Source organism: Pteropus vampyrus, unplaced genomic scaffold (genome assembly GCF_000151845.1).
Source record: "Pteropus vampyrus isolate Shadow unplaced genomic scaffold, Pvam_2.0 Scaffold109, whole genome shotgun sequence".
NCBI lineage: Eukaryota > Metazoa > Chordata > Mammalia > Chiroptera > Pteropodidae > Pteropus > Pteropus vampyrus.
In genome coordinates, this window is record NW_011888890.1 from 2,086,594 (window position 1) to 2,111,365 (window position 24,772).

A 24,772-nucleotide genomic window follows, 5' to 3' on the forward strand; every position below is an offset into this window, starting at 1 on the left:
CTTTTCCAATCAAGGAACTTTGTATAAGATTTCCAGATCTTTATAGTATTGCCCTAGTGTCTATGTTGTAAGTTAGCTATGAACAGTAAAATTGTTTTAGTACATTGAATTCAACCAATATTAAATAAACAGTATTACAAAAAGCTATATAAATATATTTGTAAAGGAAGATATAATTAATAATTTTAAATAATATAAAAATAGAAGAGACACTAATTGTGAAAATATAAATATAGAACTAAGAAAACTAGGCTATAATTTTATTTCCACTGACTATTCAGAAATTATTTTTATTTTTGTGGTGTTTCAGGGACATGAACTTCTGGGGCTCAGAGTCACTTAGTGTTGCATGCATTTACTCAAGCTTACTTTTCTCATCATGAAATTTGTAATTTAATGGTATGAGTAAGCAATAGTTAGTGGTTTTAGAGCGGGCGTCCCCAACCCCCTGGTGGCAGATTGCTACTGGGCCACTACCAGTCCTTGGCCTGTTAGGAGTCGGTTTGCACAGCAAGAGGTGAGCGGCAGGTGATCGAGCAAAGCTTCATCAGTATTTGCAGCTGCTCCCATCGCTGGCATCACTACCTCAGCTCCACTTCAGATCATCAGACATTAGATTCTCATAGGAGCACCGGTCCCGCATGCCAAAAACGGTTGGAGACCGCTATTTTAGAGCATTCTATCTATATTCAATATCATCACTGATGAATGCCAGAACAATTCTTTGAGGACTATGCAGACATATATAATTTTATCTTTTTAATGCGGTTATACATTTCTTCTTTGTATAAAAGTTAAATACCATAAACTACTTAGACTGTTACTTTAATTTCACAGTAGTATATATGAACGGAGAAGGGAAATATGACCATGTTTTTTATGAAGTTCAGGTGTGGATTCACACATAGCAAAGAGAATTGTCCTGCTAGCTGCGTGGCTGAGGAAATGATCATAAATGTTATGCAGGAGCAATGCTGAGAAGCTGTCATGTGTTTTCTTTGCTGATATTTTATGTAAAGGAAAAAATAAGATGTAGAATTATTTCTGAAGGATGCAAAACTCAACTTCCCATTCAGTCTAGTCTCTTCAGTCCAGCTTAGATTGGTCAAGCCTCTAAAGTTCAATTCAGTGTCTTTACTCAGCCCTACTTCTTGCCTCCTGGTTAGGGTAGAACAAAAAGAGAGACAAAGATATACTCAATTTTTATGTTTATTTCCTGTTCTAATTTACTATTAATATGGTACCATTAAGCTTTCAAGGAATTTTTTTCTATTCCAAGGTACCTTACAAAAGCTAGGAAAGCTGCATTAAAAAAAAAGTCTTTTTTTTTTATTGTGATAAAACGTAACATAAAATTCACCTTTTTAAACTTTTTTTGGGGGGGCCTACAGCACCCAGTATTCCTAGGAGGTCTCCCATCCAAATACTAACCAGACCTGACCCTGCTTAGCTTCCAAGATCAGATGAGATTGGGCGTGTTTAGGGTGGCATGGCCTTTTTAACCTTTTTTAAGTGTACAATTCAGTGACATTAAGTACACTTACATTGTTGTGCAGCCATTACCATCATTCATCTTCAGAACTCTTTCCTCATCCTAAAATGAACACTTCTTGTCCTAACTTAATAATAGGAGGATAGGATCATTGGGATAGAGAAGAAATTAGGCGGGGGGTGGGAATAGAATATTCTATGTGTCAAATATATCCCTAATGGAAAGAGAGAGTAAGCAGGAGAAACTTGACCATGGTTAACAGTCTACCTCCGGGCCTCATGAAGAGATATGTATAGAGAACAGCTCAGGTAATGCACGCTGTTCCTTGCTGTGGCATTGTATATTTGATCCCCTGGGTTTAACCCTTGGATCTGTTGCACTGGGTTGAATCTCAGGTAAGCTCGTAGTATTTTTTTTAAGCCTTATAGCCTCAAATCTCATGACATTTTTTTAAAAGCCCTATAGCCTCAAACTTGGCCATTCTAAGAGCCATGAAAACTTTTCTGTAGAGTTGAGAAAAAATTCGAGAAGATAAAGCCAAAAAAAGAGTGATTAAAAAAAAAAAAAAAGAAGCATTTCTCTTGAAAGCGTAACAGAGAGTAACTAGTCTAAGACATTTACACACTTTTGGTCTTCTTAATCTTGGGTCCCACTCTCAATTCTCCTTGGTCTTCTAGTCAGGGTAGAGGGTAGGAGAATGAGACTCTAGGCCTTCTTACTACACCTGCTATACTGAAGGGGATGGTATCATGCGACCCAAAATAATAGGATGTTCCAAGAGAAAGAAATCGCAAAACTAAAATAAAACTGAAAAGTCCAAAAGGAATGAAGCAATCAAAAAAGTCTTCCCAAAAGACTCTAAAATAATGATAATAATAAATTATTGAATACTTATGTGTTCACAAAAATTCTATGATGAAAGTGCAACTTTTTCCCTTCTTCTGATAAGGAAACTGAGGCACAGAGAAGTAACTATTCAACTCATTTATTACACTAATGCTTATCTGCTTAGTGAGAGATGCTAGGGATACAACACTAAACGTAATTGATATTGGCCATTCTGCCCTCATGGAATTTACAATCAAGTGGAGAAGACAAACAAACAAAACGGCAAGCAAGTCAATGAATAAAATAATTTCAGATTGAATCAAGTGATATGAAGGAAATATATGAAGAGGAGGGTGAATCTGGGACTAATTTAGGCAGGGTACTCAGGGATGACCTCTCTACAGAGATGAGGCTTATACAGTCTCTTAAAGGAAAAGAAAGAGCTAGTCATCAAGGAGTGAAGGAGAGGTTCCAGGCAAGATTAAATAGCATGTGCAAAGAGCTTAGAATACTATCGAAGTTGAAATAAAAAACTTTTGGCTGGAATGTAGAGAATAAGTCATTAGATGACATTGAAAGACTCCAGATCATACAGAGCCTGTTGACCACAATAAAGAGTTTAGACTTTACTCTCTCTCTTTTTTATGTACACAAATGTATTAACTGTCATTCATTCTTAGTAGTAAGGTTACATTTGGTTTTTATATTTTTTCTTCCTTTTTTAACCTGTATTTCTCAAGTTTTTAGAACAAATATATATTACTTATAAAAATCAAATATGAATCTTTTTCTTTTAAAGATGAATGTGATATTAAATGATTCCATTTATATGAAATACCAATAAATGGCAAATCTACAAAAACAGAAAACACATCAGTGGTTTCCTGGAGTTGGGGTGGGCGTGGGGAGGGACTGCAAATAGGCATGAAGGAACTTTCTGATTTTGAAATGTTATAAAGCTGGATTGTAGTGATGGTTCTATAAATTTATAGCTCTATAAATATACAAAAAACAAATAAACAAAAAACAATGTCATTGTACATCTACAATGGGTAAATTTTCTGGCATGTAAAATTATACCTCAATAAATCTGCTTTAAAAAATGAAATTGAGAACAACCGTGGGATGATTTCTAAAACCAGAGACAAGATAAGCCACCCACAGAAGGCAAAAGAAAAGTTAAGCTGTTCTGGAGCCTGTAAAGGACCCTAAAGCTTTATCCAAATTTGCACCCTTTTGCAGAACTGCCTGTGCCTGCCGCTTCCAGGTGCTCTTACAGCTTGCTTTTGACATCTGCCCTTAATATTTAAAAGTTGAAATGAGTGGTGGGGAGGGGATATGGGAAGAATATAAGAATTATAATTAATAATGTGACAAAAATAACTATTAATACTAAGACAAAAATAATAAAATAAATCATAACAGAAATAAAATAAGGGCTTGGGATGTGACTGTCAAACTCTTTGACTTTCTGGGACAGTTCTTAGGGTTGAAAGTTTTTCAGGTGCTTAGCATCTTTTGAATAGCTTCTTCAAATTTGGGTAACTCTCTACAGTAGGAATCTCCTTTCTCAAATCAGAATCCTCAAGCTTAGGTTTCCCAGCCTCCCTAATTCCTAGCCTGTGTCCAAATTCCACCAAGCAGAAACATTTACACAACCTTTGATTCAGAAGTGAGGGCACTGGTGAGAAGCAGGCATTTGGCTGGCTGAGTTGCCCACAGGGACAGCGTGTTTCCAAGACTGGTGGTGGCGGCAACTTTCTTACCAAGTTGATTTGTGGTTTGGTTTTGGAAATTTTTTTCCTTCAGGGTTTGGGAGCGTTTTATGATTATTTATTGCTGTGTAACAAACTACCTCAAACCTCAGTGGTTTCAAACAACAACGGTGTTGTTATATCTCATAATTCTGTATGTCAGGAATTTGAACAGGGCACAGAGAAGATTTCATATCTGCTCCATGTGGCGCCTACAGGAGCTGGTCAATCCAAGATGGCCTTTTCACTTACATGTCTGATGCTTCAGTTAGAGTAAGTCAAATGGCTGGAGGCTGGCTGAAGAAGTTCAACGCGGGTCATATGTCTGGGACCTTGTCCTCAAATTGACTGGGTTCCTCAGGTCTTGGGCCTCCACCTTTCCGTGCAGTTTCTATATCTGGTTCCTCCCATAGTAAAGTTGGACTTCTTACAGGTAGAGAGCTTCTGCAGAGTACAAGAGCAAATGCTGCCAGGCCTTCCTAAAGCTTAAGCCCAGAACTGGCACAGGGTCATTTCATTGCATTCTATTGATTAAAATAAGTCACAGAGCCATTCCAGCTTCAAAGGACAGGGTGTCCACAAGGATTTTAACAGCCAAGAGGCATGATTCATTATAGGCCACCAACGTAACTGTTTACTACCCTCAGCCTAGAGCCTTTCCTCCCGTTCTTCCAATTATTCAGTAAACTCTTGCATGAAATATAATAAATACTTTTCTGCTTGAAATATCAAGAGAAGATTCTGTTGACAATAACAAAGAGTTCTGCCTTATGCAATTAGCATTGCAAATATTTTCTCTATAATTAAAGAAGAAAAGGATCCCAATAATAGTAGTAACTTTATTTCTTTTTTTTCTTAGCCCCTGTATGTGATTATTCAGATTCTAACATGGTCCCCAAAATTCCTCCACAATTATTTCTAGAAGTCCTGTGGTAGTTTCAAGTTATAACTCTTACCCTAAAAAACACTAAGCATAGGTTTGAAGTTAAGTTTTATCAACCTTTCAAAGAAAAAATTATTCTTACAGAGTTTAAAGATGAATATGAAAAGATCTCTAATTCATTTTACAAATCCAGTATAATTCTAAAACTAAAACATATAAAAGACAACATCATAAAAAACCTATAGCCCATTCTCATTAATGAATATAATCACTTTAAACTTTAAAAATGGCCACTCAAATCCAACAGTTATGACAAACTTTAATAATGGCCACTCAAATCCAACAAGTACAATAACTATAAATTTAAATGTGATGATCAAGTAGTTTTAGGATTGCAAAGGTGACTCAATGTTAGCAAATATTAATATAACTTGTTATATGAATGGGATAAAGTAGAAAAAAATGATTATGCAATAGGATATTAAACCTGAAGTTTTAGCTGAGTTACTGGGCAATGATGGATCAGTTCCAAAGTGAGTCAGGAGATAGACCAATCTGTAAATTCCTAAAGAAATAATAACTCATCTTGGACCCCAGGCCCACTCTAAAAACATTAAAAAGGGGCAGATTTAAGGGGATTCAAGGAAAATTTCTTTAGAGAAAATTTACGGTATATTTTGTGTCCCAAATGTACCAAGAACAGGGATGGAAAGTTCCTCCAGGCTCCCTGGTCCCTCAGAAATAATAGGATTCCTCAGGAAACTTGCTCCACATCCTCTAAGGTGGGGAACAGAGAGGATGGGACCAACTGAAGCCTTGTTGACTCCTGACCAAGAAGAGTTATGCAAAGGGAAATAAGACTCCAAAAGAGAGACCACATGGAGTATCATTGGAAAAGCAGAAGCTGAGTGGAGGGCAGCAGACAGAAATGCTGTTGCCCATGTCCTAGGAGTTGTAGGTGGAAGACGCCAACGAGGAGCCTCAGCAGAGTCCACGCAAGTTTTCAACAGAGAAAAAAACAGCTTTAAACATTTGCTGGATCCTTTGACTTGGGAATTCCAATCCTAGTTAGTGACCCAACAAAAATATATACACATGTACACCAAAGACGTGTACAAAATGTGTATAGCAGAATTATTCACATTAGCCCAACTGAAAGCTTCTCAAATATTTATCAACAGTAGAATGGATAAATAAATGATATATGTTTATATAATGGAATATTATTGAGTAATAAATAAAAGGATGCCTTTCTGAATCATTCAATAGCATGGATAAATCTCACACATGTTGAGTGTCAAAAACAGGTACAAAATAGTACATTCTCTACAATTCCATTTATAAGAGCTCAAAAAAAAGGCAAAACTAACCTATATTGATAGAGTTCAGCATAGAGGTTGAATTTAGAGTAAGCATAGTGACTAAGAGGTGGTACAAAGAAGAGTTCTCGAGTCTGGCAAAGCTGTTTCTTGATCTGGGTTCTCAGTTACAGGGATAGTCTCATTTTGTAAAAGTTCACTGAGCCGTATGATGTGTATTTTTTTCTGTATATTTGTAATATTTTAATTTTAAAAAGTTGCATACACATGCAAATTTTCTAGGCCCAGAGAGTATGAGGTCATCTAAAGTATTAGAAATTAAGTGTAAATTGTCTGCTCCTCTTTTGCCTCCCTCTTCCAGTCAGTGAGTGTGAACAGAGAGAAGAAATTGACTGTATTTCTTGCAGTAAAAGCAGGCAGTCTTCTGACTCCAGGCCCTACCTAAAGGTGTGTGGGTGGAGAAATCTTACCTTTGAATGCAGATTGACATGTTAATATACAGGTTTCCATTGCTATCCAAAAGTAGAGCATTCTTATGAAATCTTTGGTAAGCTGAAATGTCACAAAGCAAAGCAATTACTACTAATTTATATGGAAAATTTTTTGAGTGTTCCCAGATCCAAAAAATAACCTACCAAATCATAGCAAATACGCTTAATTACATCATTTTACACTAAGCATAACAGCTTTATGAGCTCTCTTAGCACATTTTGCTAAAAGGATGCACAAAATAAATCAAGACACAGCACAGCCGCTCATAGACATAGTTCAAAGCATTGATACTGAGATCCTGAGTGTAGTCCTGGCAGAAGGAACCTGGCAGGGCTCTTCATGTTGCCTCTATAATGGTTCACTGCAAAAGATATGCTGAATGCCATTTTCATTTTTTGCCTTTTTTCATAAAAGCAAAAATCCTCTTCGGATTTCTTTGAGTTAGCAAAAACAGGTATTAACATAGGTCTTTTGCAAACGCTGAGTGGCATAATGCAAACACTCGAAAAGTAGGGATACCTGTACGTCAATTCATATATTTGACAAGACATTTTAATTATTAAATTAAATTTGCCTCCACCAACGATGTTTGGACTTCCAATTACCTAGGAGTGACCAGAAAAGTCAACCTTGAGTTTCATTCAGAGTGACGGAATACACCTCATTCTTAATGCATCTTAAAGGGACCAACATATAGGTGCATTTTGGGACCCACATATAGGTGCATTTTGATTATATCCCATTGGTTTGCTTGTTTAAAATACCATTTACAGTGCTCACTACAGATGCAAAAATAGGTTTTTAGATTAAAAAAATAGGAAATTAGTAAGAGAAAGATACTTTCTTAACAAAAATAATTTCTAATAAATACCAGTCATATTTATATTTAAAGGGAGTGAATACAAGAATTATTTCACATTAATGTCATGAATATGATAAAAGTTATCACCTCTTTTATTCAAAATTGTTCTGAGAATTCCATTCAATGTAGTAAGCTGGGTAACAAAAGTAAGTTATAACTAAGAAGATCAAAGAGAATAAATGGTTATTATTTAGAGGCAATATAATTATTACCAAAATATTCCAAGAGAATAAACTAAATAGAAATTGTAGTTAATTCTGAACTATCTTAGGATAACTATAAGTGGAACATATTAAAAATTAATAGTTTTTCTAAATATTCTGCATGATTACATTTATATAAAGGTGAAAAATAGACAACAAAATTAACCTGTCCTGATAGAGGTCAGGATGGTGGTTGAATTTAGAGCAACAAGCGGTGACTGAGATGTGGTCCAGTTTGAGAAAGTAATGGGGGAAAATTCCATTTACAATCTCAAAAAACCAAACCAAATGAAAACAAACCTTTAAAACCTAGTAATAAACTTAAGGATCGATTCATGGGACAAAAACAGTTAAGATTTACTGAAAGATATAAAAGAAAGTCTAGAATAAAGGGAGAGAGATAACATTTCTGCATGAGAAGACTCATCATCATAAAAATGCCAATTATTCCTTATGTAATCTAAACATTTCATGTAATTTCTTAAAAAATTGATTCCCAAATTCACCCGAACGGTTGGTTACCCATGTCACTTAGAAAAAGTCCCTAAACAACCTGTTTCCCTCCTATTACCTTTTAAGCCTCATAACTGATCCCTCTACCATTTTATCTCTCTTCTCTACCCATAGCGGATTCCTTGTTACTTCTGCAACATGCCAGACAAGGTTCTGCCTCACATCCTTTGCAACTGCTAGTCTTTCTTTTTGGAATGCTCTTTCTTTAAGTAGCTGCATCCTTGCTCCCTCACCACCTACAGATCTTTGCTCAAATGTGTACTTTTTTTTCCACTTCTTTGTCTATTTTTTTTTCACAGCACTTACCCTTGTCTGGTATGCTATATATTTGTTACTTACTTGTTTATTGCCTGTCTCAACTATCGACCTCTAACTAACACATGTACACCCATGTGCACATAAAAAAACCTGTTGATCAAAAAAGCTAAGTTTATTTTACTTTCCTTTTTGGGGAAAACATCACCATGACAGAGTCTAAGAGGTGTCTCAAGATGAGGAAAGTAAAGAAAGGCATTTACAGAGATTTAGGGCCTGGGTGGGGGGACTTTAAGTTAAGTCTTACAGGGTGGAGCACTGGTTGGGAATGAGCACACTTTATGATATAACAGTTTTGGATTACTGGGCCAATTAAACAAGAATTCTAAAATGAGTTCTGATGAGCTAGCAGTTTTGATAAATAAGATGTTTGGTAAATTCGCGTTACATTTTCTAATCAACAGCCAATGCTTCTGCTTTGTTATTGTTTAACACAGGGACTTGAGAATTATGTTAGTTTAAATTCCCAGTTCTCCCTTTTTATTATTCTGCATGCTATTCTGGAGGACCATTATCATTTGGGGACATCATTGATCTGGACCTGTACCATGTTCGATGGATAGAGTGCAGTTTCTGAAGGTAGTTGTTTCCACCTCTACAAGCGTCAACTTTTTTGGTTCTTTTTGGTAGAAGATCATCAGGAAGCACAGTGACTACTTGGCAGCATTTAATGTTCTGGAGTTCTGCATTTGAGCATTGCAACACAAACAAATGCTAGTCTAATTTGGATAAAAGTGTCCAATTAAGCTAAGGGAATAGATTCAACTATGAAGATCCCACAGAACCAGATATTTGGGTATTAGCTAAATTACTTAGTTTCATGATATCTTTATTTGTTTTCCAGATCTTTTTAGAGTAATAGTAACAGTCCCAGAGAATCTGCAGAAATATAAGTACAACATTATTTCCTTTAGAAGCCAATATTATATCTAATGACTCAATATTGTGAACCATCGCCTGTCCAACTTCATGAAATTCTTAGATGAGAAGTTCTATGGCCTTAGATACAGTACCTAGTTTGACTATTTTCTGAACCATAGCATATATAATATTACTTCTACTTTTCAGGCCTCTTGGAAGGCATAAAATGAAGAGCCCAGGGTGCATAAGAGGGCAATCCAAAAAATTCCCTTCAGTTTTAAAGTTTTGAACTCAAATCAAAACACAATTTTCCTCCGTGTTGAATTAAACTATTTAAAAACTTTTCTTCTGGGAGGGGGAATTTGTGGGCTCATATGAACTTTGGATAATATCAGGGCCTATCTTAAAAGCAGATATCAGTTAACCAAGATAACAGATCTCTGTTCAGTCTGCTGGTAGCAGTCCATTTGTGTGCCACAAATTTAATACCATTTGCAAGAGCCAACCAATGGTATTTTTGGTATCCCTATGGAGCTGTCAAATGGTATGTTAATGTTTTTCACTATTGCATAAGTGTCAATGGTATCAAGAAATGATATTTGTAATAAAGAAATTACTAGGTAGCTCTAAAGTAAAAGAACCCAGGGTTAGGTCCACTAGTATAGCTTTCTTGCAAGATTATAAAAGTGAAACAGTCTTTGAATATACTCTATCTGTGTTTAAATCCTTTCCAAACTCTATTTTTATTGGTTGCAAAGGCTAACTCCTACAAAAGTTTCCTACAATGAGTTTGTCTAACTGCAGATTCTAAGAGCACAAAATGCCCTCACTTCAGATATCAGCCACAAATTGGGGAGTCTCTAGCATAACTCTCACTTCTAAACAATTGGCTACAAACTCAGGGATTCCCATGACCACCCTCAGCTTTAATAGTTTTCTAAGACCCACAGAACTCAGTAAAAGTGCTATGTTTATAACTACAATATTATTATAGCAAAAGTCTACAATTTGAACTGGCCAAAAGAAGAGATGCATAGGGTAAGCCTAGGAACGTTTCAAACGTGAAACTCCCATAATCCTCAGAGATGTGTTCCCCTCCTAGCATTAATGTGTGAAAACACTCAAAGAGTACCACTGCCAATCAGAGAAGCTCACCTGAAATTCACTATTTAGAGTTTTTACTGAAGTTTTGTTACGTAGGTATGATTGATTGAATCATTGCCCACGTGGTGGAACTCAGTCTCCAGAGGTCAAGCTGATATCACATGGCTCAAAGTCCCAATCCTCTAATCACATGGTTGGTCTTTCTGGTGTGGCCAGCCCCTCATCTGTGTCACCTCATTGGCATAAACTATCAGGTGTGGTCTGAGGGGTCTACCATGAATAACACAGACAGTACTGTCACTCAGGAAATTAAAAGGGTTTAGAGATTATCTCCTGGGAACTGAAAACAAAGGCCAGTCAAATTATTTATTACATGTTCTCCAAGTATTGTTTCTTTGGAGGGGAACATGCTAGGGGATTTCTGACCATTGTTACTTTTAGAAAAGTCACTTAGTGGTTGAATCCAGGAAATCAACTGATTTTACAAGAAACTAATACAAAAGGAAAATAAATGATACCCAAAGGAAAGAGTATAAAAACCCAAGATTTGGTTTGATTTTGTGTTTTAGCCAAATCACAAGAAAATTGTAATCAAGCATTGGACTTTTACCAGGGAGTGACCAGGAATTCAAAAAGCACTATTAAGTATAGGGATCTTATAGTTAACAATCTAAAATCTTAAAGCAACCAAGAGGAATGAAAGTAGCTTGGAAAATAAAATACAAAAGCATATTGATTAAAGCAGTCTGACTTCGTCATTTTAATCTTTTTTCCATGAGCCTTGCATGGAAGCTATGTACTTCATGCAGTCATTTTGATCTGAAAGTATTAGGAGGAATCTGCCTCCTCCTGATCTTGGAGTTTCTGGTCATTACAGTTTTCCAGTAATTTAAGGGTGACTTAAATCTCTTTACTTGAGAGAAGTGGTTCTAAGGCTAAGCACCCTAGTTTTGCTATAGTGTTTATTGTTTACAGTTTCTGATAAGATTCTTTTCATCAAAGCTCAAGGGCTATTTTTCACTGAGGTCCCTTCTTCAAGATGAAATCTCTCAGAGCATTACCAAAAAAAAAGAGAGTAGAATTTTTCTTAATATAAAATTGATACATAAGTATGTAGCCAATGATTATCCTAAAAATAGAAACATATTACAAATAGGAAGGAGATTCCAAGGATTTTTTATTTGTACTACAAAGTATATTATGATAATGGTCACCGAGTGACAAGGGCATTGGAACTTAATAGCTTGGAAATAAAATCTTTTTGGAGATGGTTATTGTACAAGTCTTTGGACATGAACAAAAGTATATATCTAAGATATGTCTGTCAGGGACCAGTCGGGAGACAGAAACCACACCAGTTTTTTGAACAGAAAAAATTTAATATAATATTCCCCCCCCCCCACGCACACACATAATTATTCACTAATAGGAGGTAGAAATAAAAAGAAGACTCTAAGGGATCCAGAATAGCAGGTGCTGAAGAGTAATTACTACCTCTAGGCTAAGGAAGAACAAGCAATAAAAGAACTAAGGACTAGCAGAGAATTCTCACACCTCTTTAAAGAGAACATGCCTACCACATACACAGCTACACAGCCCGCCAGAGATGAAGAAACTTGCTAGAGGGGTCTTTAGAGTGGTTAACTATTGCTGGAGATTATGAGCAGGCTGGGTCAGTCAGTAAAAGTGGCCAGCTGCTGCCAGAGGATCTAGGTTAGTTCATCTAAAGTAGCCTCAAGAAGAGGGAGCATAGCCTGAAAGTAAAGCTGGAGCTCTTCTGTTGGGTTCCTGTTTTGAAGAATGATGATGGAGGGCTAAAGGCCAAAAGAAATGAGTCTTTCTGTAGCTAAGGCCATATTGTGTTACTTCGTTGCCTTCTGCTGATCAGCCATAACATCTCAACTGCTAGTAAAGGAGAAATGATTATAGGGTCCAGCACTAGTATCATGAAAGTGTAGATTTGGAGTGGGGCGATAATATTAAATTAATAACCAGCATATAAGAAGTTCATAGTCATTGAAAAATATCGATTAATTTTACATTTACTCTAAATTTGATAAAGAGTTCTCACAACAGTTATGTTAATGAAAATTTGAAGAATGCCAAACAAGCCAAATTATTTCTACTATCTTTCTTTATGAGTTGATAGATCAAGTCTTTGGCTGAACTGGTGGCTATTCCAATAAACTTGAAGAAATTTTTCATTTATTACAAAGCTTAACAATCCAATTATTCTGAATTTGAGGTCTGAATTTGGGACAGATAAAATCAAGAGTTGTCAGAGAATACAAACATCAGTCATTTTATTCAAAAGCAAGGAATAACTAAGGTAATTAATAGGAAACATACAAAATAAGTAATAATGTTTATTAGGGACTTAACTTTTGTTTTAAACCTTTTTTTTGTCAAAATGATTCAACGGTATGCCCAAAGTCTAGAGAATTAACAGAGTATTTTGGGAATAAAAGAAGAATTCTTGTTATCTGAGATAGAATAACAAGGTTGTTTTAGAGACAGAAATTGTAGATTCTAATTCCACCTTTTGTTTTCCATCTATATTATAATTTACAGTAAAAAATACATAAACACTCAAATTTGTCTCTTATTATAATACAGCTTTGAAATATGTTTAACTTAATCAGTAATTAAATAAAAACAATGTATATATTATGTTGTTGGATTTAATATCTTCATAAACTGCAAAAATACCCTTTAAAAGCAAAGGGCATGCCATATTTGTGGTTTTGATTGCATACTCCTATTTCTATTTAATGATTCTCATTATTATAAATAACCAGAGTAATCAATTTGGGATTTTTCAAACACAAGAGAAATTAGAAAGTAGGAAACTAAAAGTATCTTGTTAATTTTTTCCACTGAGCATATATATTATACTACTTTAATACATTTTAAGATGGCAGAAGAATATATCTATAGAAACGTAAACATAAGTATAATATTTTTAAAAAATTTGCACATCTTGCTAATCTATAATCATTCTGTATATAAAAATAAGGAGCAGAATAACTTAAAACTATGCTTAGTGATTAATGCCTGCACTTTTTTTTTACAAAAACAATTTTTTGGGTAACCAGCATATATTTGTTAGTTGACTCATTTTAATAGAAATTTAAGGTCTTATAATTGACTAAAAATCTGGAAATTACAATTTGAGTTAACCCATTGAGTCCTTAACATATATAGTATTATAAGAATCCATAAGATTAAATCCTTCAGAAATACTCTTTAAGGTAATTTCATTTAGCTAAACACAATTTTATGTTTGTGATTTTAAACCATCTGTGAAAATAATAACTTCCTGAGCACATAAAATTGATGTAGAAATTTTAAAAATTTAAATCATGAGAAACTAAACCTAAGTCTTACATTTAAAATAAATATCGAGCTCACCTTTTAATTTTGTTGCAAAGTCAAGGAGAAGACATAAAGTTGTTCTTAACCTAAAGTTATATCACTATATGTTCAAAGAATCATTTATTTATCAGTAATATTACATGGACTTTTAAAAACTATAAGTAAAACTCTGCATTTATATATGAAACTGTGACTTTTCACAAGTTTGGAGAAAAAGATATCCACTAGCTTATATACTTCTTAGGGACTCACTCGGATCTTCCCCCCGCCCCAGTCTTTTTTTTCAATTAAAAAAATTTTTTTTGAAATTACTTCAAACATTTTAAAGGTACAAAAATACAATAGTATAAAGAACATCCATATATTTTTTTTGCTGTCTGTATTAACATTTTATTTATTTTTATTTTTTAAATTTTTATTCTTTTAATTACAGTTGACATTCAATATTATATTAGTTTCAGGTGTATAGCATAGTGGTTAGACATTTATATAACTTACAAAGAGATCTCCCTGATAAGTCTAGTACCCACCTGGCACCATACATATTTATTAGAGTATTATTGACTATATTCCTTATGCTGTATTTTACATCCTTGTGATTGTTTTGTAACTACCAATTTATACTTTTAAAACCATCCACATTTTTTCATCCAGCCCAGCCACCCCTCCCATTTGGCAACCATCAGTTTGTTTTCTGTATCTACGAATCTGTTTCTGATTTGTTTATTTTATTTTTTAGATTCCATACATAAGTGAAATCATATGGTATTTGTCTTTCTCTATCTGACTTATTTCACTTAGCTTAATACCCTCTAAGTCCATCTATGTTGTCACAAATGGTAAGATTTCATTTCTTTTTTATGGGTGAGTAATATTTCATTTTATACATGGACCACATCTTTTTATCCAATTGTCTATTGATGGGCACTAAGGTTGCTTCCATATCTTGGCTATTGTAAATAATGTTGCGACGAACATATGGATACATACATCTTTTTGAATTAGTGCTTTGGATTTCCTTGGATAACTACCAGTAGTGGAATTGTTGGGTCATATCATAGTTGTATTTTTAATTTCTTGAGGAAACTCCATTCCATTTTCCGTAGTAACCACATTAATTTGCAATTCCAACAGTGCACAAGGCTTCCCTGTTCTCCACATCTTCACCAACACTTACCGTTAGTCGATTTATTGATAATAGCCATTCTGACAGGTGTGAGGTGATATTTCATTGCGGTTTTTATTTGCATTTCTTTGGCGATAAGCGTCTTTGCGCATATTTTCCTATGTCTATTGTCCATCTGTATGTCCTCTTAGGAGAAATGTCTATTGAGGTCCTCTGCCTAGGATGTTTACGTCTCTTCTCAGGGCCACCCTAATTTCTGCCATTGTGCCTATTTTTCCCTTTTGGCAAATTCTAACTTTGAATTATGGAGAATAGTCTCACTGAAGGAGACATTCTCTTTCCCAGAAGTATAGCTCTCTAAATTTGAATTATTTCATCTAGAACAAAAGCTCAAAGCTTCAACAGGGAAGTCTAAGCTCTGGGAGATAAAATCCTATCTAACAGTCCTATGCAGGTTGTTAACAAATCTGGATCTTTTTCAGATCTGTCCACCAGAGAGAGATGCACATACACTCTTTAATTTTTGTGGAAGTCTATTGGGTGAGTAACTATGAGATTAGAAATATAGACATTTATATTACTTAAGGATAAATATTGGTGAATGTTAGTCTAAATTTACAAGTAGGAAGAAAAACACTTTTCCTGTTGCCTATAATATGCAAGAGCATCACTACTCATATTGGAGTGGTTACTTCACCTTGTTATACATATCTATTTTGGTTTCTTTCTTCCATCATTGCCCTCGCTCCTACCCGTTAACATTTCTGTTTTCAAATTGCCCTCTTTAAATCAGCCAGGAATAATAATAAATAAGCTCAATACTTAACAATATGTATCTTTAAAGAATGTACCTTGCTTACAGACACTTGAATACAGCTTTGTAATTATTCACCATAAGGTTATGAATTAAATGATTAGACTTGCCAATTCTCCTCTCTAATTTCTAATAGCAGTGGTGGTGTAGTAGTGGTTTCATGCTTCTAGTTATACAAGATAAAAGTGGTATTTCTAGATGTTACTAAATTTTATTAATAATCAGACAAATGCAAATGAAAAGAATATTAAAAAATGATGTATCACTTTTTTGCCTATCAGATTGGAAAAATTTCAATATCACAAAAACATCTCATGCTGGCAATGGCAGCAGGAAGTAGACACTCTCACAATATGTTGATATTTCTTTAATTTGATACACTCATTGTGGACTATGTATAAAAATTAAAATATGCCATCAAATTTTGTTGATTCCTCAAAACACATCATAAAAACAGTTGATGAAGCAAAAGGCATTTATTAGATTCCTGCAGTAAGGAAGAATACCACTTTGGCAGTGTCTTGAAATGAAAAATTAGGGCCACTTAGTTTTTGGGTTTTAGGGATTGGAAATGAATAATTTTAGGCAGGTTATTGCAAGTCAAGGAAATGTTTGGGACTGGGCAATAGTATTAGATTGGTGGGTACAGCCAGGCAATAGTTTTGAATCATTTCTTAGTAAGTAACCTGTTAGTTTTCAGAAACAATCTGTTTAGTAAGTTCACAGTCTTATCTTCCCAAAACAACTATTAACTAGAGCAAGCAACCAATTTATTTTTGGTTGGTCCTAGAATTGTTTAAAATAAGTATGTCTAGTCCTAGTATTATTAAACATAGGGACAGGTAATTATGTTGATTTTGGCTTTTCAATGCTTATCCTTTTATTTATTCTAGAAATGTATACTATGACTTTAAAAAGACAAATATGTAAAATATACCCACAAGGACAATATTTTTATTTTCATTTTTAAGTGAAGGAACAAGTCAGAAATAACATTGATGACTGGACAAATAATTTACAGGCATTCATAAAATAGATTACAGAATAGCCATAAAAATGTATATTTTTTTCATGTTGATATAGAAATGGGTCTATGCTATCTTGTTAACCCATTTCCTGTTTGCCCCAAAATACATGCCGGCAGTGCTTATGGCTGCAGCATTTGCTCTGGGATAACAAACAGATTATATTCCTAATTTTACTATCAAAGTTTGCCACAAAATGATTTTTGCATTGCTCTAGTATATCGATAGTCTTTGGAAACAAATGATATTCTATTTATAGAATTCTGTTTTTTAATAGTGGTATTTCCATTTACAAAATATAGTAACTCTTGATCTCTGAAAAAGTCAAATCCTAGAAAATGTAGCATTTCCATGCATGATGTTAACATCGTTCTCAGTTAGCCGAAGATTCATTTGATGAATCCAATTTATGTATACATTTCCATTACATTAGGAATAGAGACAAGTTCTGTTTAGAAATAACTCCAAGAACAGTTTTTATATTTTATTTTCACATTGAAAACCAGTCAGCCTCAAAGAACATGTTTATGTAAAATTAAATTAATGCTGGCAGCGAGCTGCATTTTGTTTTTCTAAATGGGAAATGGGTTAAGTAAAAAATATATAGAATTACAACATATCAGTGAGCATCTGTTTGGCATTGAGCAGTGATATGTTAGAGCTGGTTCCTACAGGCTTATGAGATCACAGAGCCCTTGAGAGCCAAATACACCCGTCCCTCCATTCACGCGGATTATCTGTTCCACATGTCTATTTTTTACGTGCAAGGAAACTGCATAAAAAAGAGTCTACCAGCAGGAAAAAAAAATTCTAAAGATGTAGGCCAATATAAGTCATAAGAATATTTATTTCACATATTTTCCCAAAAAAATGCTAATGAAAATTCAGAAAAACCAAAATAAATTTTATTTGCTGTTGGTGTTTGTACTGTAATCTAAAGCAATCAACCTTCTCTTTTTAATTGGCGCAGAGTCACTATCTTCATCACTTGAGATATTTGGAATTACTACTTTGGTTTCATTATTTATGTTTATTTTTTTGGATGATCTTTTTCCAACCTGGTCTTTTTCTAAATTTTCATAAATTCTTTGATATTCACTGCAACATTTAAACAAATCTTTTTAAAATTTTAAGGCTCGTTGAATGTTTGGATCAATACCTAGAATTGTAGTTTCCAGTTTTGTGGCCAATTGAAGAGCTTTGTAAATATTTTTTGCTGTTAATGAAACTGGTTCAAGGTCATTGCCATATTCATTGGCAGAATGGGTTTCAGATATTAAGTGTATTAATTCATTATCAATTAAATCGTCATCAATCAGTAATTCGTTAATATCATCTACATTCAAATTGTCAGAGCCTTCTTCTTGAAATTCATTTAATAAATTAATAATGCCAGTTAATCCCTCCTCAGTTGTTGGAACCATATTCCCTGGTACAACCACTTCTGGCCATATTGCTTTCCAGCAAGCATTTAAAGTTGATAGCTTTATATCATCACTTGATACAACTTAAAACTGTGTATTTATTCCAGGCTTCTGTAACTGAAAGTGATTCATTATCTTCAAGTTTATTAAAAATGTCATTAAAACTAAGTTTAATATAATTAATCTTAGAGGTGGAAATAATGCCTTGATCTAAAGGTTAGATCAAGGAAGTTGTATTGGTGGCAAATATGCAACTTTCACATTTGGATGTTCTAAATTGTGTGGATGACCAGGTGCATTATCTAATAAAAGTATTTTAAAAGGAAGACATTTTTACTTCATAGAAGTTTCAGCTTCTATAGCAAAACATTTGTAAAACCAATCCCGAAAAACATCTGTAAAACCAATCCTGGAAAACATCAGTAGTCATCCATGCTTTTTTTTTTTTTGCCATCCAACGAACAGAAAGATCATTAATAATTGTGTGTTAGTAAGTATTAGTTCTTTATACATTTCCGAGTTAAGCTATTGTTTTCTAGGAAGAGTAATTGCCAATAATGAAAATAAAAGAACCGTGTAAAATGAGACCGCGTAAGTGGAAACTGCGTATAAAAAGTCCTTGTGAACGAGGGGAATATTTACCACATATAAAAAAAAAAACTAGCATAAAAAATATCGTGTAAATCGAGGGATGGGTTTTTTTTTTTTTTTTTTAATTCTGCAGTCAGAGACTGCATGTTGGTTGCCTGAAATTAGCCATAGTGTCAGTATTTAGAATATTTACATCAAGGAAATCAGCACACCGCTGGATTCAAAAAATGACTAGCATAGACAAACTCTAAGACCATTTATTGTTTTGGTCAGAAGTGGTAGGCAGTCCAGCAATGGATCAGTGACTAAATAATATCATTGAGGATCAAGGCTCTTTTTATTGTTACCTTGGTAGATGTACCCTTACATTTCATTGTTCAGAACTGGTTACATAGCCGATCTCAGCTATAAGAAAGTCTTGGAGAGACAGTAGCTGGCAATAGGGAACAGGATAGCGTGATTAGAACATTAATCTCTAGAGTTCTACCTATTATTACTGCAAACAATTGGGGTTTATCAAGAAGAGTGGACTAGGAATGGAAAAGCAATTGTCAGGGAGGAGGAGAGCTCCCCTTCTTTAGCCTTCTTAAGTTTTTCTGGCTGGACAAATAACAAAATTGTCATGAAACTAGATTAACGAAAAAAAATTTAATATGTGCATAGAGGAGAATCACAAATGTTGCTCAGGGAAATGATGAATCAGACAGCGTTTTATATATTCAAAGAAACAATAAATTTGTAAATAATTGACAGGACCAAAAAAAAGTCAGTGCTCATTAGAAAAGAATTTAAACAAGGTTTAGGTATTCATTAGCGAGGAATCTATACAAAATTTGGGCTCGGATAGAAAGTTAATAAAAGGAAACATGGCTTGTTTCTACAGGCCCTTTGGCCCTGGATCTCTTAGCTCTAGTGATACGATTGTCTCTCAGCCCTCCTAAAGCAGGGAGGGCACCTTCCTTGCTCAGGGGAGATTTGTTTCCTGTATTCAAGGAGACAAGGGAGGTTAAGGTACCCTTCGGCACCAGCTGCTTATCAAATAACTTTAATTTAAAATAATCAACATGCCATTGTGTGATATTTTGGAGTGGCCTGTCCTGGGCCCCCAGACAGCTACTAGTGTGTGTGTGCACGTGTGTAAATATAAAATTAAATGAATAAATGAATAAATGCGTATTTTTAAAAAACATTTATTTATGCATCAGAAATGTGTTATTCTTTTATATGTAGGGTGGGAATGTAGGACTTTGGGAAGACTTTTACTTTTCTACAGTTGCCCCAATTTTTTAAGTAAACACATATTATTGGAGTAAATAATAAAAATATTTGCACTTCTGAAAAAAATTAGAATGCGAAACCACTTAGCATAGTGCTTGGCACATATTATATATTTAATGCACAATGTTCTCTGGATTTAAATATTTTATATTAATTTACATATCTTAAAACTTTCAGTATAAGTCTATGCCTACCTCTATTTATATTTATTCCCAAGTATTTTGTGTGCTCCTTTTATGCTAAATGTGAATGAGAGGGAAGGTTTATTGAGAGAGAAGGCAAGGCTGGAAAGGCAGGTAGGGACAAGACTAGAAGCCCTTGACCGATGGGGAAAAAGTTTGGATTTCATCCATGAAAGACTGAGGAGCCATTAAAAGAATTGATCAATGTACAGCCGAAACTTATTGAATTTCGTTAACCAATGTCACTATAAAAAAAAAAATTAAATTAAATAATAAAAATAAAATAAAAGAATTGATCAAAAGGGTAACATAATCAGAGTTTTGCTTTAGAAGGATCATTTCTGTTGTAGCACACAGAATAGGGATCGAAGAAACAAAGGACCAGAGCGGCTGGGAGCAACAATTATGGCAAAGTTTTGCAGTTCTAAGAATTGATACTGAAGGGGCTTAATTATCAAAGTACCTGGTGTTTGAACCTTATGGGGGAGGTTACTGAAGGGTCAAAAGGATGTGGCTCATCTGGTACTTAAAAAACCCTTAGGCTCACATGCATACAATGAGCACAAAATACTCTCCTAGTGTCAGAAAGGTACATTTGTGCCCTTAGGCCTGCTTTTGATTTTTTCTGATCCTCTCCTCTCATGTTTGCCAGTTTAAAAATGATGGAGATTTTAGTTGTCAACTAGTAAAAATGTTGAGAATGCATAGAAGGGGGAGGTGAGTGATTTGCATCAGGCCACAGCAAAGGTCCTGATCACAGATGTCTAGATGAGAAGCCATAAGGAAACAAATGAATATATTTAGAAGTAGGCTGGCATAGAAAGACAGAAGACTTAGAGAAAAAGTAATCTTAGGTTTAGAAACTGAGAGCTTGAGAGAGAAGATTCTAAGTTTTTTTTTCATTTGGGTGTCTAAGAGATTAGAAGTGTTATGAATAGGTAGAGGAGTAGTTTGGGAGGCTCCAGGGAGATGTTGGGAAAAATAATTAAGTTTTAGATATACTGAATTCAATATTGCCAGACGTTAAAATGGCACTGTTCAAATGGGAGTTAAAAACTCAAAACCAGAGCTTAGTTTATGAAATTACGATGTCAGGTGGACAAAAAGAATTGAAAATCGAGGACCTAGATTCCATACTTGCAGGAATGGATGACATCACGGGGGAGGCTTATATGGGAAAATGTGAAGGTTGATGGCAGAAACAAGTATCACTTTGAGGGGCAAGAAGGGGATAATGGTTCCCTGAAAAAGGTCAGAGTTGGGGAAACCCAAGAGTCTCACCTATGCTGGAGAGAAATCTAAGGAGGATCAGTGTCAGTGATTTCGAGGGGTCTAGAATTTGGCAATGAGGTCATTATTGATTTTGGAAGCTGTTTTGGTGGAATGGTGGGGATGAACTGAATATCTCAAAAGGATTGGCAGAAAAGAGAGAAGAGTGAGGTGAATATTGTGACTCTAGGCCAAAAGGGAAGTGGGTTAGAGAGCACCTTTACACACAACTTTACCTAAGTAGTATTAGCATGTTAGGCAAACAAGAGACATGAGAATTGACCCTGTAACTACTAGAAAAACAGAAAACCTCCAAGTATTTTAAAACAGGCAGATTTATTGTGTATTTATATAACCTTTCTGCTTAGCACTCTTTATTAGCTTCGTTGCTTGACAAACTAAGTATGACTTAGAAAGCCTTCTGTGTTCTGGGTTCTTCCTTTACCAGCCTCATATCTTATTCCCGGCTCCCTTCCATCCTCAACACCGCACACAGAACTTCTTCCAGTTTTACAAATGCCTTATGCTGTTTATTGTTCTGGTGTTTGTTGCTTCCATTACTATCAATTCCTTCTCAGCTTGGTCAAAAGTTCTCTATAGAGCCTCTTGGGGGTGCTCAAGGTTGATATGAACATATCCGTCTGTATTTGTATTATTGTTTTTCTATCACCTAGCACCAGACTGGGTATATAGTCTGTATTTGATAAATGTTGAATGAACAAATAAATGAAGACTGCAAGTCTTCATGTTGCGCCCATTTTTCATTAAAAAAAATGCAGTACAGTATATTTGGCATTTATTCTTCCCACACAGTATTCAATTTTGTGATTTTGTTAAAATAATAAATTTCATAAATATTATTTTAAACTTGTAAAATAAAAAAGCCCTTATCGCGTTACTCTGTTGTAAATTTCCATTTCTAAAATTGTTTTGTCCTTTCCATAAGCTCTTTGCTTTGAAGCAGTTATCCTCTTTCTGGCAAAATTATTAGCAAGCGGGATGGGCCTCCTTTTTAAATCTAAATGACTAAATTCAAACCAATTAAAGTTTCAGTGCTGCAAGAATCAAAAGAGGTTTTAATCTCTATATTTGCATTTATGACCGTTGGCTCGCCAAAAACGGACAGTAAAGAAGGCCTCCTACACCTGGTTTCAGGTTGTTTACAATCAATATGAAACCATTTCAGCATAAAAGGCTCATTTTGCATTAAACACCCTTTTGCGGGGAGGAGGTGGTGATGGTGAAGATAAAATTCTTAATCAAAATCCTGCCAATTTGCAATATTCTTTGGGGAATAGGCTTAAGCCAAGAAACAAAAGAGGGGATTTGGTTTTTCAGTCTCCCTGAGGCAGCAGCAGATTGTGAAGCAGCTACGAAACACCAAGTATAAATTATCAACACGATGAAGACGTGTGTGCGTGTGTGTCATGGGGATTGGGGGTACTGGGAAAGGCGGGGGGGAGGGGGCTAGGAGAGACAAAGCCCGTGTTAAAGATCCAAGGACTTTTTGCGAGGTACCTCGTTACGTAATATTTATGAAGAAAGGCGCTGCAATAGCATCAGCGCACTGACCCGCAATCTTCCGGCCCCGTTTACGACAAGGTGGGATACAATAGGATTGGGAGGGGACAAGAAGCGCCATGCAGAAAGAGAGCGGTCTAAACAGCGGGAAACCAACCACTGGTGCATAAGCCTAGGTCAGAGAATTTCCCCACCTCTCTAGCATCAGACCACAGACCCCGAGAGACTGTTCTAGCTCTAAAGATCAGCAAGGGAGCTAGCTTTAAAATGCAGGATACAGGACTCGACCTTTTAGATGTTTATTCAGCAGGCAGGAGAAAAGGTGTTAGGGCTCAGAAATCTGCATCTTAAGTCAGTTCTCTAGGCATTCTGAGACGGTACCCCTGGCCCCCTCCCTGAGAACACCAGACAAACGTGGGCCGGGAGGTGCTCGTGCGGGGACGAGACGCGCAAGGCGCGGGACAGCGCGCAGCCGCCGCTCCCCAGCAACGGCGCATGCGTCGGCTCGCCTTCCAGGGAAGCCGCGCAGCTTCGCGGGCCCGGCTCTTCCAATCGGAGCGCGGTATTCTCTGAGGGCGTATCCTGGAGGGGTTGGCGGCGGAGGCGGGAGCAAGGGGGCGGGCCCGGGCGGGGCCGGAGGCCTGAGAAAGTCTGCGAAGGCCTGCGAGGGGAGTCGAGTCTCCTCCGGAAGTGGCCGTTGTAAACAGCGTCTCCCTGGGGCTTGTCGTCCTCCAGTCCCCCTTTGCTATTTGTTCACCCTCCCCGGGTCCTAGAGTCCGTCCAGTTCCAACAGATTTTCTCTGCCCCACCCCCTCCTCCCGCGGTCGTCCTGAGCCTCATTCTACCATTGAGATTTGAAGCTGCCCCTGGGGTCTTGGGTGTACGATCTGGACCACGCGAGACCCGTGAGGTAACCACGGGGTGCGGGGTCTTCGAGGCGAACGATTTGGTGGGGAAGTATTCAGAGGAAAGGTATGTGTGAGGTGCTGCAGGGAGGGTTATGGAGGACGCCGAGTTAGTTTGGGGCTGTTCTGGGGCTGTTCTCGTCAGTGGGGACACGCCTCCAGCTCCCTGGTTGAGCCTCTCCTCTCACCTGGAGGAAGTTCTCCCTGGAGCATCCTAGTCACACTCTGCTGCTCTGGTACCCAGAGGACTGGGTAAGGGACCAGCGGGCAGGACCAAGAGGGCCTGGACTTGAAGTTTCTTAGGTTTACAACTCCGGACTGAGGGGCTCTTTCCTGATCATCAGTAAGCCCTTTGAGGACAAAGACCATGCCTTTTTCATTCTTAAAAAACCAAACAAACAAAAACCCGACCACATACATGACACTATAAATGTTTGGTAGATGAAAGAATGAGATGTACAAGGCTGCCTTCTGTAGCTTCTACTGCTTACCCACTAGGACTCTAAGAGACTTAGAAAAGTCTGCTATCAGTTTTCCTGACACTATTCTGCAGGAATTGAGCCTCCTTTTGACTGTTCTTTATTCTATTATGGTATTTATCCTAGGAAAATACATTTATATTTGTTATAAGCAGAT

General features: G+C 36.1%; 1 protein-coding gene and 1 pseudogene across 5 annotated transcripts in view; one reads left to right on the forward strand and one right to left on the reverse strand.

Moving 5' to 3' along the window:
• Window positions 1-1,382: 1,382 nt before the first annotated feature.
• LOC111743251 lies at window positions 1,383-1,501 on the reverse strand (annotated as a pseudogene).
• A 22,367-nt stretch (window positions 1,502-23,868) lies between these two features.
• Window positions 23,869-24,772, forward strand: part of CCDC171 (coiled-coil domain containing 171) — a 281,050-nt gene continuing 280,146 nt past the window's right edge. For 4 of the 5 annotated variants that reach the window (XM_011365306.2, XM_023533732.1, XM_023533731.1 and 1 more), the window contains exon 1: window positions 23,869-24,141. The gene's annotated coding sequence lies outside the window, so the exon portion shown is untranslated. Of the gene's footprint in view, window positions 24,204-24,772 lie in introns of all 5 variants that reach the window. The other variant, XM_023533729.1, reaches the window with a different exon arrangement.